The 18445-nt window shown below is 47.0% G+C and overlaps 1 protein-coding gene across 1 annotated transcript in view; it reads left to right on the top strand.

The window, feature by feature from the left end:
- The window catches only part of COL13A1 (collagen type XIII alpha 1 chain), a 397057-nt gene that overhangs the window by 126681 nt on the left and 251931 nt on the right, over positions 1-18445 (top strand). The gene's annotated exons all lie outside the window — the stretch shown is intronic.

Raw genomic sequence — 18445 nt, 5'->3', positions numbered from 1 at the left:
AAAAAAATTTCAAAACCCCAGAATTACGTTTTTTGGTCGCCACGACATTGCATTAAAATGCAATAACGGGCGATCAAAAGAACGTGTTTGCACAAAAGTGGTATCATTAAAAATGTCAGCCCGGCACGCAAAAAATAAGCCCTCACCCAACCCCAGATCACAAAAAATGGAGACGCTACGGGTCTCAGAAAATTGCACAATTTTGCTTTCTTTTTTTTTTTAGCAAACTTTGTAATTTTTTTTCACCACTTAGATAAAAGAGAACATAGACATGCTTGGTGTCTATGAACTCGTAATGACCCGGAGAATCATAAGGAGAATCATAATGGCAGGTTAGAATTAGCAATTAGTGAACCTAGCAAAAAAGCCAAGCAAGAAACAAGTGTGGGATTGCACTTTTTTGCAATTTCACTGCCCTTGGAATTTATTTCCCATTTTTGAGTACACGACATGGTAAAACCAATGGTGTCATTTAAAAGTACAACTCGTCCCACAAAAATAAGCCCTCACATAGCCATATTGACAGAAAAATAAAAAAGTTATGGCTCTGGAAAGAAGGGGAGCAAAAAATGAAAACGAAAAATCGAAAAAAGCTCCGGGAGTTAAGGGGTTAATAATAATGGGTTAATGTCACCTTGCTATTGGAAGGTGACATTAAGCCAGGTTAATAATGGAGAGGTGTTAATAAGACACCTATCCATTATTAACCCTAGAATAGTAAAGGGATAAAAAAAACACACAGAGACAATAATTAGAAATTCTTTTAATGAAAAAATGACACCAAGTTTTTGACCAAATTTATTCATCTGCTAATCCAAAAAAAGCCATGGTTCTGTAAAAAAATAAAATAAAAAAACAGCAATATACATACCTCTCCACTGTTCAGTCAGGTCCCCCGCTGCAATCCATCAGAAGGGGTTAACTAGTTTACAACGGTGACCGGCCCCGCTGTAAATCACTGCTGAATGAATTAATTCATCACTGAGCAGCCTCCCCGGCTGACCGGAGATGAACTGATAAGCGTGGGAAAGTTTCTGAACTTTTTCCCACGCTCATCAGTTCACCTCAGGTCAGCCAGGGGACTCCACGCAGCCTCACTGACTACCACTACCGGATCTACTTTTAATCTTATGAGAGTTATATATTTATAGCATATCAAAATTATACATTACATTTTAAAAATGTATGAAAAATGTGATTGATTTTATCCTAGTGTTTGTGGGTATTTTGTAAGAATAGAGAATCACTGCAGCGAGTTTTATAACAAGTTACTAAAATGTTTAAAGGAATTTTTCACTTTTAAAAAAAATGTTCACCAAATAATAGAGCTCATGTAAAATAGTAAAATCAGATAGTACTCACCCTCTACAGATCCGGCGCTCGTTATCCACCACGGCTTCTGTTTCAGTGTTTTGGCTGCTGTGATGTCCTCACGTCGAAAACGCACATGACCTCTGCATCCATTTACTGAGCTTAAAGGATTGTCTATCTACATTGGCAGAGCCATTGATCTCAGTGTTTGGCTGAAGTGGTGATGTGAGCTTTTGATGTAACATCACCACTGCAAACAAAACACTAAGGGTACGTGCACACGTTGCAGATTTTGATGCGCAGCGTTTTTTGGACGAGCGGAATTGCATGAAATCTGCAGTGTATTGCACAACCAATGTTAGTTAATCGTAAATTAAGAATTGCTGTGCACATGCTGCGGAAAAATCCGTGCAGATTTACAGCGTTTTTTTTTTGCGGATCCGCAGCAGCGTTTTTCAGCCTGGCATTCTCTCTCTCTATCTCTCTCTCAATCTCTCTCTCCTCCAGAAGCACAAGGGAGAAATTTCAACCAAATCCATTCCCAGTACCACCAAACAAATCTGCACAGCGAAAGCGCTGCAAAAACACATACAGAATGCACCCCATGCATTCCTATGGCATTCCGCACATGCTGTGCTAATGCTGCGTTTTTTTTCCGCGGCGGAACCGCATCGCGGCAAAAGAACGCAGCATGCTCATTCTTTTTGCGTAATTGAGGTGATTCCGCACCCATAGGAATGCATTGATCCACCTACTTTCCGCATGTGGCTGTGCCCACCATGTGCAAAGTAAGTGGAAAATGTGCAGATGGTACCCAGGGTCTGGAGAAGAGGAGACTGTCCTCCAGGCCCTAGGTATCATATCCCTGTAAAAAAAAAATCGGGTTATATTCACCTTCCGCTACGTCATCATGGGTCTCGTAAGGCATCCCTGGGAACGGGAGCATCGCGAGGATCGGGAACGCTGCGCGGGACGCTGGAAGGTGAGAATAACACGATTTTTTAATTTTTAAAAATATTTTTCACATTCTATCTTTTACTATTGATGCCGCATATGCAGCCTCAATAGTAAAAAGTTGGTCACACTAGTCAAACACTATGTTTGACGAGTGTGACCAACCTGTAAATCACATTCCAAGCGATGCTTCAAATTGCTTGGAAAGAGCTTGAATTCCGCACGTGAAAATTGCGGGAAAAACGCTTGTTTTCTGCTGGAAAACGCATGCGAATTTGCATGCGTTTTTCCGCGGTGGGAGTTGCAGAAATGCTATGGAAATTTCCGCAGCATCTCTGCAACATGGGTACATAGCCTAAAGATTTATGCTTTGGTCTTTCTCCTTATAAAGATGGTATTGTGTGTCGACCAGCTTCTCTTCATCTTTCTCATGTATGTCTCTGATAACTAAGGGTATGTGCCCATTAGTGAATTGCAGTCTTTTGGTGATCCGGCTCTCATGGCTCTGCTCACCAAATAGAGCCAGATTTTTTAGTTCTTAAATGGATCCCTATTAAATATATGTTCACCATAGGTCAACACATATTTAAGGTGACGCCAATATAACTGACACTCTGCCCACCAGTGGTCGAAACCACGCCCATGTGCAGCCAGCCAATTAAATTGATGAATGAGCGGGGCTTATCTCAGGTTTCAGGTTTCATCTGCTGAACTTGGGAATTATACGCCTAGTGAGAGCCATTAAGAGAATTCCGTGGCTCTCATTGGGGTGCCGGCTCCCATCGTTCACAGCAGGGAGCCGGCTCTTTGTCTCGGATCATTCATGAACGACCCATCACTGGTGCTCATGAGCAGGAACTGCAGCGTCTAGCTGTGACAGCATAGTGGATGATATTTCAAGAAATCCCATATCCATTATGCATGCATAGTCACCTGCGGAGACTGACATGCAGCACGACTTCCCAGACCGCAGCATGCCTATTTCTCTTGTGGAGATGCTAGTCTCCGCAAGAGAAATTGCATCAATAGAGTGTATTGAATGAGGTAAGTCTGCACGGTTCAGTGAGCACATGCGGATTCATCTGCAATCAATAGAAGGCAGTGCTTTGGACGCAGCGAACATGTGCTGCATCCAAAGCGCTGCTAGTTCTGGATCGTGGGCACCCAGCCTAAGACCTCAAGGCATAAGTGAGAATCTAACTGCCTGTAGAGATTCCTTAGTCATCTCTAAGCTTACTTCTCATCTTGCAATAAGGTTGAAGGTCACTACTCTACTTATTTGCTTTCTCTGCACAGATGGTACCTTGTGAAGATGATGATTTTTTAAAGGATAAATCTTCTTGATGAACATAGTAAGATTTTAATTCTGAATACTCAATTGACTAATTCCTTTATGACATAATCACTGCAATGGACCTATTTGCATCATGATTTTATTTAAGGGGCTATCCAGATCCTCAAAATTCATGTCCTTTCCTTAGGAAAAAGCTGTCAATATTAGATTGTGGAAGTCCAAACCTCAGCCCTTCACCAATCAGCAGTTAGAGCGCCATGTCCCCTTTATTTTCTTTGTACTGTACTGCACAATGCAATACTTTTAGTACAGACTATGCTTGACATTGTAGATTAGAAGGAGAAAAAAAACCCTCATGCAAATCCACCGATGGAAATACGAAAATGTTATGGGTCTCAGAAAATGATTGCCCAAGTTACGTAAGTTTGATATCGCACTGATCACATTTCCAGGTAATTCTTAAAGCACAATAAAGGCAAGAGCGAAACTCCTCCCAAAAAACAACAATTGCCAAATTTTTTTTTTGAGCAATTTCGCCACATATGGAATTTTTCCCTTTTTTCCAATGTATTGAATGGTAAAATGAATGATACCATTCAAAACTACATCGTGTCCCACAGAAAAACAAATTATGGTACGTCAAACAAAAATGTAAATAGTTATGGCTCTTGGGAGAAGGAAAGAATTAAAGAGCAGAAGCAAAAAATCACTTGATCGAGAAAGGATCGAAATACTCAACACTTTGCTGGTATAGTAATATGCTGCCGATTTTCCTCATTGAAAAAAAGAAATCCATCTGTTTTGATCTGTTACGTAAAATTCATTCAATTCATAGTCCAGTCATTTTTTTTCTACAAACAGAAGTCACTTACTGATCACTGAAGAAGTGAAAAGAAATTACTATAGGAGACCAAAACTATAAATCCTAACCCACAGAATCTATATGTGAAAAATACACACAGCTGCATAAATAAACATAACAGCCAGAAAGCATCTAATACCACGGCCATACACAAGGCTTTTATTTGTCCAACAGATAGAAAAATAGTCGCTTCATGGAGGCAAATTGTATTAAATGTTTCTGTGACCTCTAAGCGGAAAAGCTTTAGAAAAGTGAAGTGTTTTATACTGGTTTCCATCTGCGCCTTCGCTCATTTTCCATGTAATGGAAATACTGAGACGGTGTGATTGCTCCTTGGCAGAAGGTTTTGCACATTTTAAGAAGAGATCACATCTTTAAAGGTAAAATAATAGATTTGATTTAAACTCCTTTACAATGTTTAATGAATTTTAAATCGTCCCTGTGTTTAACCCATGAGCCTAAGACTTTATAGGAGCTTACACTTTAGTTATTGGTTTAAGTGTAGTAAGATTTCCACAGTGGATTCTGTATGTAGATTTCCACCGGATTCTCCCTTTTTATACTGTAACTGTCATGCGGCGGCTGCCGCGCGCTCCTCTCTCTGTCTCCTCCCGGCCGCAGCTTACCCTTCCTCCGGCATCCTGCTTCCCTCTGCGCCGGCGTCCGCGGTCTTCTCCACAGTCCTCCCCGGCTCCTCTTCTCCGTCCGGCGGTCCCCTTCGTCCGGTCTTCCGGACCGCGCCGGGTGCACGCCCCCGCCCCTCCTGCTCGGCGGGCGCGCGCACATACTGTGCCTGGGCACGCGCGCGCCTCCCCCTCCTCCTCCTACTGAGGACGCGCGCCTGCTCTCCCTCCTTTAGGTCACGACCCGGAAGTCCTCCTACCAGTCCCTATATCTGGCCGCCTCTTCCTGCCAGCGGTGCCTGAGTATCACTGTTCTTTCCTAGTGATTCTGGCCGTTCTCTTTGCACGCCTTCTCGCCCTGTCCATCCGTTGCTCGTTCACCTCTCCATTTTCCTCTCTCCTAGGTCCTGTGTCTTCCAGCCGTGCCCGCCTATCCTGTGTCTCCCAGCCGTGCCCGCCTATCCTGTGTCTTCCAGCCGTGCCCGCCTATCCTGTGTCTCCCAGCCGTGCCCGCCTATCCTGTGTCTCCCAGCCGTGCCCGCCTATCCTGTGTCTCCTAGCCGTGCCGCCAGTTCTGTGTCTCCCAGGCCGTATCCACCTGTCTCGTGTCTCTAAGCCGTGGCTGTCTGTCCTGTGGTTCCCAGCCGGTACCGTCAGTCCTGTATCCCCAACTCGGCTCTAGCAGTCTGTCTGTCATTACCTCCCAGGGTACCAGCTGCCGTGGTAATAGTTACCCGCGGGCTTGCCCCAAACGCTCCCTGTATAGGGGGTGGTCCACCTGGTCAGCTCGCCCCCGGGAGGTTCGTTGCCACGGTCTAGCGGGTCCACCCCAGGTGTACCTTACAGTAACATCCTGAATGTCCAAAGAGGAAGACACTGCTAAAACGTCAAGTCTTCAAGGGATATATATTAGAGGTGCATACAATGGTATAACTAAAGTAATATGTGCCATGGTGCAAATTTTGGAGTCAGGCTCCCTATAGTATGTTGGTCAGATGTACAGACCCTTGTAGCGTTCTAGATCCTGTCAAGATATATGTATTCGCTCCTACCTCCATAAAATAAAAAGACTACAGATAAAATATATAGATCTCATAGAAAACCCAGCAATAAATAGTAGTCACACAGTTACTGAACAAGTCCACTATATCAAAACTAATATTCCAATAATAAACCACACAATGAATAATAAGAATAATTTTATTTATGTGGCACCAATATATTCCACAGTACTTCACAATTGAATAAAAGGGTATAAATGCCACATAGTGTCTGAGTATAATCAACATTCTGTTACTGAACAAAAGCCGCTATATTAATATCACAAACAATGCAGTCTACTGCGTCTGAGTATCTGCCTCCAGTAGGAGTACGTGCCTGAAAATAATGCACAACAGAGCTCACATTCATTCTGATGGCACCATTATCATCGATGGCCCCATCAGCACATAAGCTGAAATCCCATTTTATGGGGAGTTTGGACATAAGCCCTAACGGGACCAACCAACGGGTGCCAATACTCAGTGTAAAAGCACCCTTACACAGAAACGTATATGATTGATCACTTCTATAGCACCCGCCACACTTTTTACCCCACTTCTATACTGTTCAAGATGAAGAATTATCCAATCGTATCAAACTGGTGCCATGCACAGTAACAGTACCTCCCTTTTGTTCCCCCCATAGTAATAGTATTCTCAAAAATATAAAATATTACAGTAGTGTATGTAAATTGATGTTCATATATTTCATGCTATGGCATTAATAACTATATATTGGATGCTTCCTTACTCAGAAGATATAATGTAACAGTGGTACTTGTTCCTATAACTTATTTTGAAAATGAAAAAAATTGGGTGTCACGTAATGTCAAGGGATTGTGGGCATCTACCCTACTCTATACTTGTCCCTCAGATTACTCCTGAAGGTGGAGATGCCAGGTTCTCGTACCTATCTATGCTCTTAACTTAACCCTTTTCTACTCCATCGCCCACCCAGGGAGGTGAGGGGCTGAAGTGTATAAGAAAACAGTAACCAGACAGTCAGGGATAAAAGAATACTACAATCATGCAGATACACTCACAAAATAACAGTGGGAAACAGAGGAGGTCTAGGAAGGGGAACCAATTGTGGGAAGAAAATGAAAAATAAGCAAACCAACTCCACCCAGCAATCTCCAGAAAAACTTTCCAACCTCCAACTCCAAACTCTGAACTCTCTCTTTCAACACCAAACAAGGAAATAGAACTATCACTGGCAACTCCCAAGTGCCAGTGATGATCATATATACCAGAGGGAAGTGGCCAATACAGAACAGCTGAGACAATTCAAGATGGAGAGCTCCAGGAGATCAACTGAACTGATTAACACTTGCCATGACAGGAAGGAAAATTGCACTGTTTAATTGGATGGTGAAGCAGTTCTAATAAGTGCAGGAGTTCGTGTAACCAGATGCCATGATCATCTGACCCCACTCTGTCATGAAATCCCTGCGTTAGTGGGGCTAAACAATATTTTATTGTAAACATTTTTTTCATTTTCATGGCACAATGTTATAAATTTCTCTGTCGGGTCAAAATTAGCTATGAGTTCAAAATTCGAATTTGCCAGATTGTACAAATTTTCTGTGGAAATTTGATTTACAGAAATGTTATTCTCTGCAAACTGAATATCTCTTAATATGCTCTAGGGTCTCTTTGAACCACAGAGTATAATGAAGGCGAAAATACTTATACTCACCTCATTGTTTTTCTCTCCAGCCGCTCCGCTCGTCACTATTTCCCATCCGGTCAAGTGTTTTGCGTCAGTTTTCTGGCATACATACTTTGATGAATGGGGGCCATGATGTGTGTGTGTGTGTGTGTGTGGGTGTAGCTTGGAGTGTATGTAGCATGGAGTATAAATTGTGTATAGCATGAAGTGTTAGTGCTTGTCAATTACAGTGTGTGTATGTGTAACATGGAGTGTGTATCTTTAGCATACAGTGTGTATAACATGTAGTGTGTGTCTGTACCATACTGTGTGTGCATATCACGGCGTGTTTTTGTTTGCATGTGCAACATACAGTGCCTGCTGTGGCATAAAGTGTGTTTCTTCATAGTCATATGCATACATGATGGGTCTGCACACTGTGATTAATGAATACATGAACTCCAATATTGCTGTAAATGTTAAAAACATAACGTACTTTTTTTATTAAAGAACGCAGAAGCTATTCAACCATGTCAGGGTGTACCTAAATGTGGATGGTCCCAATCGCTAATATCCTACTACTCCACTGGGGGTGAATGTGAGACGATAAGGGTATGTTGGGCACTGAAGTAGGGGAGGGGCTACAGGGTACTGGGGGGAATGTGAGAGGATGGGGGTAAGTGAACAAGTTCATAAAAAAGAACGTCAGCTGTAAGTCACCATCTATAACTCTACTGTGATCTCTTATATGGTCTGCAGGACTGGTATCTACAAGTATATGGTCTCCATATAGTAATATTGTCACGCTCACCGCCGGCTCCACGCTCGCCGCTCCCGCCGCGTCCTCGGCTCCTGCTGCCGCCTCTCCCCGCGCTGGGTGCGCCCGCCGCCTCCGGCGTGCTCCCGTGGCGGGCGCGCGCTCACCTGCACGCCTGTCCTCCACCCCGCGCTCTGTCCCGGCATTCGGCCCGGGGCGCATGCGCACCCTGCGCTCCAGGTCCCACTACAGGCCTAGCCAGGCCTTCTCCCCGCCCTCCTGACCCTGCTGACCTGACCCGGAAACTCCTGCCTCTATAAGAGGCAGCCTCTTCCTCCAGCTCACCGCCTGATCGTCACTTCCTCTCTCTGTGACTCTGGCTCCAGCCTGCCTGCCTTTTTCCCTGCTGCTCTTACCCTTTCCTCGTCCTCCCTGTCTAACCGTTCCTTGTGTTCCTCCCAGTGCCCGCCATCTCGTCTCCGTGTTCAGCCTGTGCCCTGCGTCTGACCCGTGTCTTGCCGTTCCAGCCTTGCCTGCCTGTATCCTTCAGCCTCCGTTCCTGGCCTCCAGTCCTGCCGGTTCCAGTCCAGCTCATCCTTCCGCCTGCCCGCTGCACCCTCTACTGTGCACCTCCGTCCTTGGGTACCAGCTGCCGTGGTGAGTAGTTTCCCCTGGGCCTGTCCCAAACGCTCCCTGTATAGGGGGTGGTCCACCTGGTCCGCTCGCCCAGGGGAGGTTCACTTGCCGCGGTCCAGTGGGTTCACCCTTGGGAATCCTTACAGAACGATCAGGCCATGGACCCCGCTGGTACTTCTACCCCGACCCAAAAGGAACTTCTGTTCCTGCGGGAAAATCAAGCGAGGATCATGTCGTTCCTCAAATCCATGGAGTCTCGTCTCTCGTCACTACAGGCCTCGGATCCAGGGAGTACCACCCAGATCGCTGGCCTCCAACAGGAGCTAGCCCAGCAGCGCGACACTCAGGCTCATATCCTGAACTACATGGCCTCGGTGGACAACCGCCTGCTGGCCCTCCAGACCGCGGCCGCAGCCCCGGCACAGCCTGCGGTTCCGCTCCCCTCCCCTCGGCTGGCTAAACCCCCGCGTTATAGTGGCGACCCCAAGATGTGTAGAGGGTTTTTAAATCAATGCCAGTTACATTTTGAGTTGCTGCCACATCAGTACCCCACTGACCGTGCCAAGGTGGCTTTCATTGTGTCCCACTTAGAAGGAGAGGCTCTAGCGTGGGTTAACCCCCTCTGGGAGAAAGACGATCCCGTGGTCACTCAACTCTCCTTTTTTCTAGACACCTTTCGTAAGGTGTTTGATGAACCCGGTCGCCTTGCCTCCGCTACCGAGGCACTATTCAATCTGCATCAGGGCACGCTTTCAGTAGGTCAGTACGCCATTCGGTTTCGCACCCTGTCCTCAGAGTTGGGTTGGAACAATGAGGCCTTGGTGGGAGCCTTTTGGCGGGGCCTTTCGGGGCGGATCAAGGACGAGCTGGCGGGGCGGGATACCCCCACCTCCTTGGAGGATTTAATCTCTTTGGCCACCCGCATCGACCTCCGCTTTCAAAAACGTTCACGAGAGCTCGCTAGGGACAGGAGACCTCTCCGCGCTCCTCCGGCCGCTCGGAGTCCACCTCGAGCCCGCTCGACTCCAGCCTCCACGCTCCCGCTACCGGAACCCATGCAAGTGGATCGCCTCAAACCGGTGGAGGAGCGTCGGAGAGAGAGGGTCGAACAGGGGCTCTGTTTCTACTGTGGGAGTGCGTCCCACTTTCTTCGTGCCTGCCCCACTCGTCCGGGAAACGCCTCCGCCTAGGACAGGTAAGAGAGGTCTTCCTAGGTAATTTTGACTCCTCTCTACCCTTGACCCTATCTGTCCTTTTGCACCTGGATTCTAAACGTTTTTCAGAATGGGCCTATATAGATTCTGGGGCGGCCGGTAACTTCATCCAACTTGAGGCGGTTAGGAGACTTGGAATTCCTGTCAGATCCCTGGAGACCCCTCGGCAGATTGCTTCGGTCGACGGTCAACCCCTGCGGGAGTCCGTTACTCAGGTTACCGAAGAGGTGGAGCTTCAGGTCGGAGCCTTACACCGGGAGAAGATAGTATTCTATGTGCTACCTTCTTTGTCCCATGCCATCCTTCTGGGACTTCCCTGGCTAAGGACCCACGAGCCTATCCTGGATTGGCGCTCTGGTGACGTTCTGCGATGGGGTCGACTTTGTCAAGATAAATGCTTACTCCCTGTACAGCCGCCGAAATTTCCACGTCCTATGTCGATGTCTACCGAATTACCCTCCGCCTACTGGGCCTTTTTGGATGTCTTCGACAAGAAGGAAGCAGAGGTCCTGCCTCCGCATCGTCCATATGACTGCCCCATCGATCTGCTCCCCGGTTCTACGCCGCCTCGTGGTCGCATCTACCCGCTGTCTCCCTCCGAGACCCAGGCCATGTCCGAATACGTTCAGGAAAACTTGGCCAAAGGCTTTATTCGTAAGTCTTCCTCTCCTGCAGGCGCTGGGTTCTTTTTTGTCAAGAAGAAGGACGGGTCCCTGCGTCCCTGTATTGATTATAGAGGGCTCAACGTTATCACCATCAAGAATAAATATCCTCTGCCCCTCATCCCGGAGTTATTTGACCGTCTACGGGGTGCACGGATCTTCACTAAATTGGATCTTCGAGGGGCCTACAATCTGGTCCGGATCCGCTCCGGTGACGAATGGAAGACCGCCTTCAACACTCGTGACGGCCATTATGAATACCTCGTCATGCCCTTCGGCCTATGCAATGCCCCCGCAGTGTTCCAAGAATTTGTCAATGATATTTTCCGAGATCTTCTTTACTCCTGCGTGGTGGTTTACTTGGACGACATTCTGGTGTTTTCTCCTGATTTGTCCACACATCGAAAAGACGTGCGTCAAGTTTTACTTCGGTTGAGAACACATCGTCTCTACGCCAAGCTGGAAAAATGCGCCTTCGAACAGTCGTCTCTGCCGTTCTTGGGTTATATCATTTCCGATTCTGGCTTGCGCATGGATCCGGGAAAAGTGTCTGCGGTACTCAACTGGCCGCGTCCTCAGGGAATTAAGGCTATCCAACGGTTCCTGGGTTTCGCCAACTATTACCTGCAGTTTATTCCGCACTTTTCCTCTCTGACTGCTCCCATCTCTGCTCTGATCCGAAAGGGAGCCGATCCTCACCACTGGCCTCCTGAGGCCGAGAACGCCTTCCGAACCTTGAGGCAAGCCTTTGCCACAGCCCCGGTGCTACATCGTCCAGAGGCGAACAAACCATTCACCCTAGAGGTAGACGCTTCTGCCACCGGAGCCGGTGCGGTTCTCTCCCAGAGATCTCCTTCCGGTCGCTTGGTGTCCTGCGGCTTCTTCTCCAAGACTTTCTCCCCTGCGGAGAGAAACTATACCATCGGGGACAGAGAGCTGCTTGCCATTAAGTTAGCCTTGGAAGAGTGGCGGCATCTTCTGGAAGGAGCGGTACACCCACTCCACATCTTCACCGACCACAAGAATCTAGCCTACATTCAATCAGCACAAAGGCTTAATCCCCGGCAGGCCCGATGGTCATTATTCTTTAACCGGTTCGACTTTGAGCTCCATTTCCGTCCGGGAGAAAAGAATCTCAAAGCGGATGCCCTGTCTCGATCCTTTCTGGTCACCGACAACGAGGAGGAGCTTTCACACATTGTGGAGCCAAGCAAGCTCATCGTAGTCGCGCCTGTTAACCTGACTTCCGTGCCCCCCGGCAAGACTTTTGTCCAAGATGATGACAGGAGGCGAGTTCTACATTGGGGTCATGCTACCAAGTTAGCGGGTCATGCCAGCCTCAAGAAGACATTCTCCCTCATCTCTCGTTTTTATTGGTGGCCTTCTTTGTCTCAAGATGTCCGAAGTTTCATCCTCTCCTGCCCATCGTGTGCCAAGAACAAGGTCCCACGTCAGCCACCCTCCGGTTTTCTGCATCCACTTCCGGTTCCCTCGGCCCCGTGGCAGCATATCGCGATGGATTTTATTACGGATCTACCGCGTTCCTCAGGTCACACGGTCATTCTGGTGGTCGTGGACCGCTTCTCCAAGATGGCCCACTTCATCCCTCTGCCCGGTCTTCCTTCCGCTCCTGACCTGGCGAGAATTTTTATATCTCATGTCTTCCGGATTCATGGCTTCCCCAAGCACATTGTCTCGGACAGAGGGGTTCAGTTTACCTCGCGTTTCTGGAGGGCTCTATGTAAGCTGATGGAGGTAACGTTGGACTTTTCCTCCGCTTATCACCCTCAGTCCAACGGTCAAGCGGAACGCACGAACCAGATCCTCGTAGCATACCTCCGACATTTTTCCAACGGCCATCAAGACAATTGGTCCAGCTTGCTTCCTTGGGCCGAATTCGCTTTCAACAACCATACCAGCGAATCCTCCGCCAAGTCGCCTTTCTTTACGGTCTACGGTCAACATCCTGGTATACCTCTGCCGGTACTCCCGACCTCGGGTGTGCCGGCGGCCGATCTTCTGACCAAGGAGTTCTCCAGGGTCTGGCAGGAGACCAAAACCGCACTTAAGCGAGCACGAGACGGGTTCAAGAAGCACGTCGATAAGAAACGCCTAGATTCTCCGCTGTACCACCCTGGGGATAAAGTTTGGCTTTCCTCAAAATTTGTTCGTCTCAAAATTCCCTCCTACAAACTGGGTCCCCGCTACATCGGTCCCTTTGAGGTTCTAGCCCGTATCAATGACGTTGCCTACAAGCTAAAACTCCCCGCTTCACTGCGGATTCCTAATTCGTTTCACGTTTCCCTCCTAAAACCGGTCATACTCAACCAGTTTCATGCTTCTACTGGCAGCGCTCCCGCGCCCGTTTCCGCACAGGATGTCTTTGAGGTTAAGGAAATTCTTGCTATGAAACGATCTAGAGGTAAAACTTTCTTTTTAATTGACTGGAAAGGTTTTGGCCCTGAGGAGAGATCCTGGGAACCCCGGGAGAACATTCAGGCTCCCCAAATTTTAGCTAAGTTTCTTTCCGGCCGTGGGAAGAGGGGGCGTAAAAGGGGGGGTACTGTCACGCTCACCGCCGGCTCCACGCTCGCCGCTCCCGCTGCGTCCTCGGCTCCTGCTGCCGCCTCTCCCCGCGCTGGGTGCGCCCGCCGCCTCCGGCGTGCTCCCGTGGCGGGCGCGCGCTCACCTGCACGCCTGTCCTCCACCCCGCGCTCTGTCCCGGCATTCGGCCCGGGGCGCATGCGCACCCTGCGCTCCAGGTCCCACTACAGGCCTAGCCAGGCCTTCTCCCCGCCCTCCTGACCCTGCTGACCTGACCCGGAAACTCCTGCCTCTATAAGAGGCAGCCTCTTCCTCCAGCTCACCGCCTGATCGTCACTTCCTCTCTCTGTGACTCTGGCTCCAGCCTGCCTGCCTTTTTCCCTGCTGCTCTTACCCTTTCCTCGTCCTCCCTGTCTAACCGTTCCTTGTGTTCCTCCCAGTGCCCGCCATCTCGTCTCCGTATTCAGCCTGTGCCCTGCGTCTGACCCGTGTCTTGCCGTTCCAGCCTTGCCTGCCTGTATCCTTCAGCCTCCGTTCCTGGCCTCCAGTCCTGCCGGTTCCAGTCCAGCTCATCCTTCCGCCTGCCCGCTGCACCCTCTACTGTGCACCTCCGTCCTCGGGTACCAGCTGCCGTGGTGAGTAGTTTCCCCTGGGACTGTCCCAAACGCTCCCTGTATAGGGGGTGGTCCACCTGGTCCGCTCGCCCAGGGGAGGTTCGCTTGCCGCGGTCCAGTGGGTTCACCCTTGGGAATCCTTACAAATATCAGTGTTCGTTTTTGTATATAGATTTATTTTCATTCTCAGCACGGTCATCTATTGATTTTCCTCTATGCTCACGATTAAGGGGTGCCACCATAGCTGTAATCAGGATTAGGGGCCCACTCAGATTTTTCACCCCCCCTCCCCCCAAGCTGAAACCCTAGCTATGCCTCTGAAAGGATATGTGTAGATAAGGGTGCTGAGGAGTGAGGAGCGAGTATACTCGTTGCTCCGATTTTCCCGAGCACGCTCGGGTGGTCTCCGAGTATTTTGGCGTGCTCGGAGATATAGATTTTGTCGTCTCAAGTGCATGATTTGCGACTTGCAGACAGGCTGAATACATGTGGGAATTCCCTAACAGGCATTCCGCACATGTATTCAGCCTGTCTACAAGTTGCAAATCATGCAGCTGAGACCACGAAATGTAAATCTCCAAGCACACCAAAATACTCGGATCAACGAGTATACTCACTCATCACTAGTGCTGAGCCCTGGAGGGAGGGGGCCACACACCCCAATGTTTTTGTTGTTTTTTTACTTCATATAGTGTCTTTATGTGTATCATGGAGTGTGTGTGTGTGGGGGGGGCATACAGTGTGTGAAGCATGGACATTGAAAAACACCAGCAGTGGAGACTAGTGTTCAACTGTATAAACTTGTCAATAATCAACCAATGAACCGACGAAGTGCTCATTCATAGTGATTGGATCATTTATGCCAGAATAAATGTTGTTCTCCAGCACATAGCCGAGACTTGTGCTGCCGAAAACATGATACTATACCAGAATTTGATGAGCACATTAGAGATTGATCTGTCGCCATCATTCTTCATCAATTTGTGTACAAATAAACAAGAGACAAACAACTTTACCTTAGTCAATCAATGCTAATGTAACGGTCTGAAATCGGCTTGTGTACGAGATACATACTGTGTGATGATGCAATATGTTAGCATTTTGGTTGGGTCCACAGTTTAATTTTTTTTGCCCAGGGATGCCCCACTTTGTCTAAAACTGGAATTCTGCCCTATTGGCATACATTTGACCTCTTTACAATATATTGTATATTTATCTCAAGCAATATCACTTCACTTTCAGTATCACTGTATAGAAAAAATGCTGGCAACCAATGGAGGGTATATGGAACTGTATAAAAAAAAAACTATATTATCCATTTTTATCTTTTTTTCTTGTAAAATGTATTTTTTGTTTTGACATTATTTTTATGATATTACTAATATTGTATCTAGAGTTTCTGGATGGTTTCCGTACTTGCCATCCATCATATTTATTACTGCGCAGTGACTTTTTAGTGTCTGTCTTTTACTATTCTGAATTGACTGCTGTGACCAAGTTTTCTACTTTAGAGTTCAATAAGTTCCTTTAAAAAATAAAAAGCAATAATCTGATTTATTCTGACAGCTGATATAAAGCAGACCCATGCTCAGCAGCAAAGGCTGCCATGGGTAATTGTAGCTATTGTAGTTGCAGAGTCGGAGAGTTCTTCTTGGGTTAATGCGGTTACAAGTGTTGTGTATTTTATGATCTGCTGCTAGATGTGCCACCTACTACAGACAGCAGCTGGGAATTCCTATGGAACCGCCAGCTTGCATCAGATCAGGTCTTGCATCAGGACTGCAGTGTTTACAAACCTGACAGCAATGCAGGAGTCATAGCAGACATAGAATCCTTTCTACTAATTCTTATATAGACAGCAGCAAAGTAAATCACTTGCCATCTTAGCTCACATAAGGCAATGTTCCTTAATTTATATTATGCCTTTTGTTGGTGCATAAATACGATAAGCAAAAAATTGCATCGTTTCTAAATACTTAAAATGCAGCATACCCTAAAGATGCAGGGTAGTTAAAGGGGTTGTCCGTGCTTTTCACATAATCTCAGTGCATATCTGGGCTGCAGAATGCTGACAATAAGTAATTTACCTTCTGTGGCCAGTTTGCAGCATTTGCTAGATATCATCTCTTGCTTGTAAGAAAAACGTCCAGGGGGGTGTGTTCTGGAACTAAAATGAGAACTGGTCATTTCCTCCTCAATAGTTTCACTTTCCATAGATCACTGTTCAGCGTGTGTCTGGGGGAGGAGCAGCTGGGTGGTTCTGCTCTCTGCACTGAGGCTGCTAGAGGGGGAGGATTTGTTACTGTGTGAGGAGGGATAGGCTTCTTCATGTGGTCGGGGAGGGCCTGTTGCTATGGAGGGTGGGGTTGTTGCTATAGATGGCATGTTTTTAGTAGAGTAGGAGGAAACGACCAGTTCTCATTTCAATGCCAGAACACACCCCCCCGGACGTTTTTCTTACAAGCAAGAGATGATATCTAGCAAACGCTGCAAACTGGCCACAGAAGGTAAATTACTTATTGTCAGCATTCTGCAGCCCAGATATGCACTGAGATTATGTGAAAAGCCCGGACAACCCCTTTAAGTGTTAAGATTAGTGATGAGTAAACATGCTCAGATAAGGCCTCTTTCACACTTCCGTTTTTTCTTGTCAGTTAAAATCAGCAATAATGGCAGAAAGCGGATCCGCTTGTAACTGATGCAAACGGATGTCACTGGACCGTTTTTTTGACGGATCCGTTGAATGCAGAAATTTAAAGGAACCACAGTCCAGGAAGGAGAGAGAGAGAGAGAATTTTTTTTTCCACCGCCAGAAAGGATTTCAGGGTTACATCCCCGGCTGACTTCCTTTCTCCGGGCATGCGCACTGTAAAATGCGGATCCTAAAGCCAAAAGAACATTGCAGGGTCCGTCCAGGCATGCCGGCGGACGCAAACATTTTGGCGGATCTGCAAAAAAACGGATCCAACGGATGGCCATCCGTCAAGATCCGCCGGTAATGCAACTCAATGAAGAAAAAAATGGATCCGCCAAAAAAAATGTCGGATCCGTTTTTTTCAAAAACTGGTGGATTTTGACTGATGGTCAAAAACGGAAGTGTGAAAGAGGCCTAAGGCATCATCAAAGCATCCTCGTGTGCTAACCGAGTGTCTTTGGCGTGCTTGAAAAGCATGTTTGAGTCCCCATGGCTACATGTCTCGCAGCTGGTAGACAGCCAGAGTGACTGCAGGCTTATCGATTTGGTCTGGACAACCCCTTAAAACAAGGTACAAACAATAGACTTTAGGACAGAACCAACATCATTACTAATTGATAGCATTTTGGTGTAGATATGATCTTTTGATCACCCGTTATTGCATTTTATTGCAATGTAGCAGCAACAAAAAAAAAACATAATTCTGACGTTTTTCATTTTTTTCTCGTAACGCCATTTAGCAATTGGGTTGATTCTATTTTTTTTTGCATTGATAGATCAGGCGATTTTGAATGCAGCGATACCAAATATGCATATATTTTATTTTTTTATTGTTTTATTTTGAATGGGGCGAAAGGGTGGTGATTTGAACTTTTATAATTTTTAATTTTTTTAATAATTAATTTTTTAAACATTTTTTTACTTTTTGCATGCTTCAATAGTCTCCATGGGAGACTAGAAGCTGCAGTACTTTGCTCTCCTCTGCTACACACAGGCAATGATCAGATAGCCTGTGCGTAGCAGAAACGCTTACTTGCCGACCACAGGGTGGTGCTCATAACAATCTGGCAATGACAACCATAGAGGTCATGCCGACCCATCGGTGAACAGCGATCATATGACGCGGTTACCGATTGGCGGGATTAGCAATGCGCTTCTGGTAAATGGGAGTTAAATGCCACTGCTGTCAGAGATTGACAGCGGCATTTCACTAGTTAACAGCCACGGGTGGATCGCGATTCCACTCGTGTCTGTTGCGGGCACATGTCAGCTGTATAGATCAGCTGTCATGTGCCTGGTAAAGGTGCGGGCTATGGCATCGGTGTACTATTACGCCCAATGTCAGACAGGGGTTAAATGAACCTAACTTGAGTCGGCCGCTGACTGCATTATTGCAGCAATGTATGTTGCACTCTGAAACGCTGAGGCATTACAGAGACACGTGGTCTCCGGCCGAATTTTCAAAGTATGTTTTTTACACATTTGCAATAGTGCAGTCAGTGTCTAATTCCTTCTGTCTGTGATTCGGGCGGCATGAATCTTCTGCCAGTTTCACGGTATCTAACAAGTATACTTCTACATTTGGTTG

This window comes from Dendrobates tinctorius, unplaced genomic scaffold (assembly GCF_039654945.1).
Source record: "Dendrobates tinctorius isolate UK_male_01 unplaced genomic scaffold, ASM3965494v1 ptg000292l, whole genome shotgun sequence".
In the NCBI taxonomy this organism is placed as follows: domain Eukaryota; kingdom Metazoa; phylum Chordata; class Amphibia; order Anura; family Dendrobatidae; genus Dendrobates; species Dendrobates tinctorius.
Note: the sequence above shows the minus strand (reverse complement) of the source record. Positions and strands in the feature narration are given on the sequence as shown.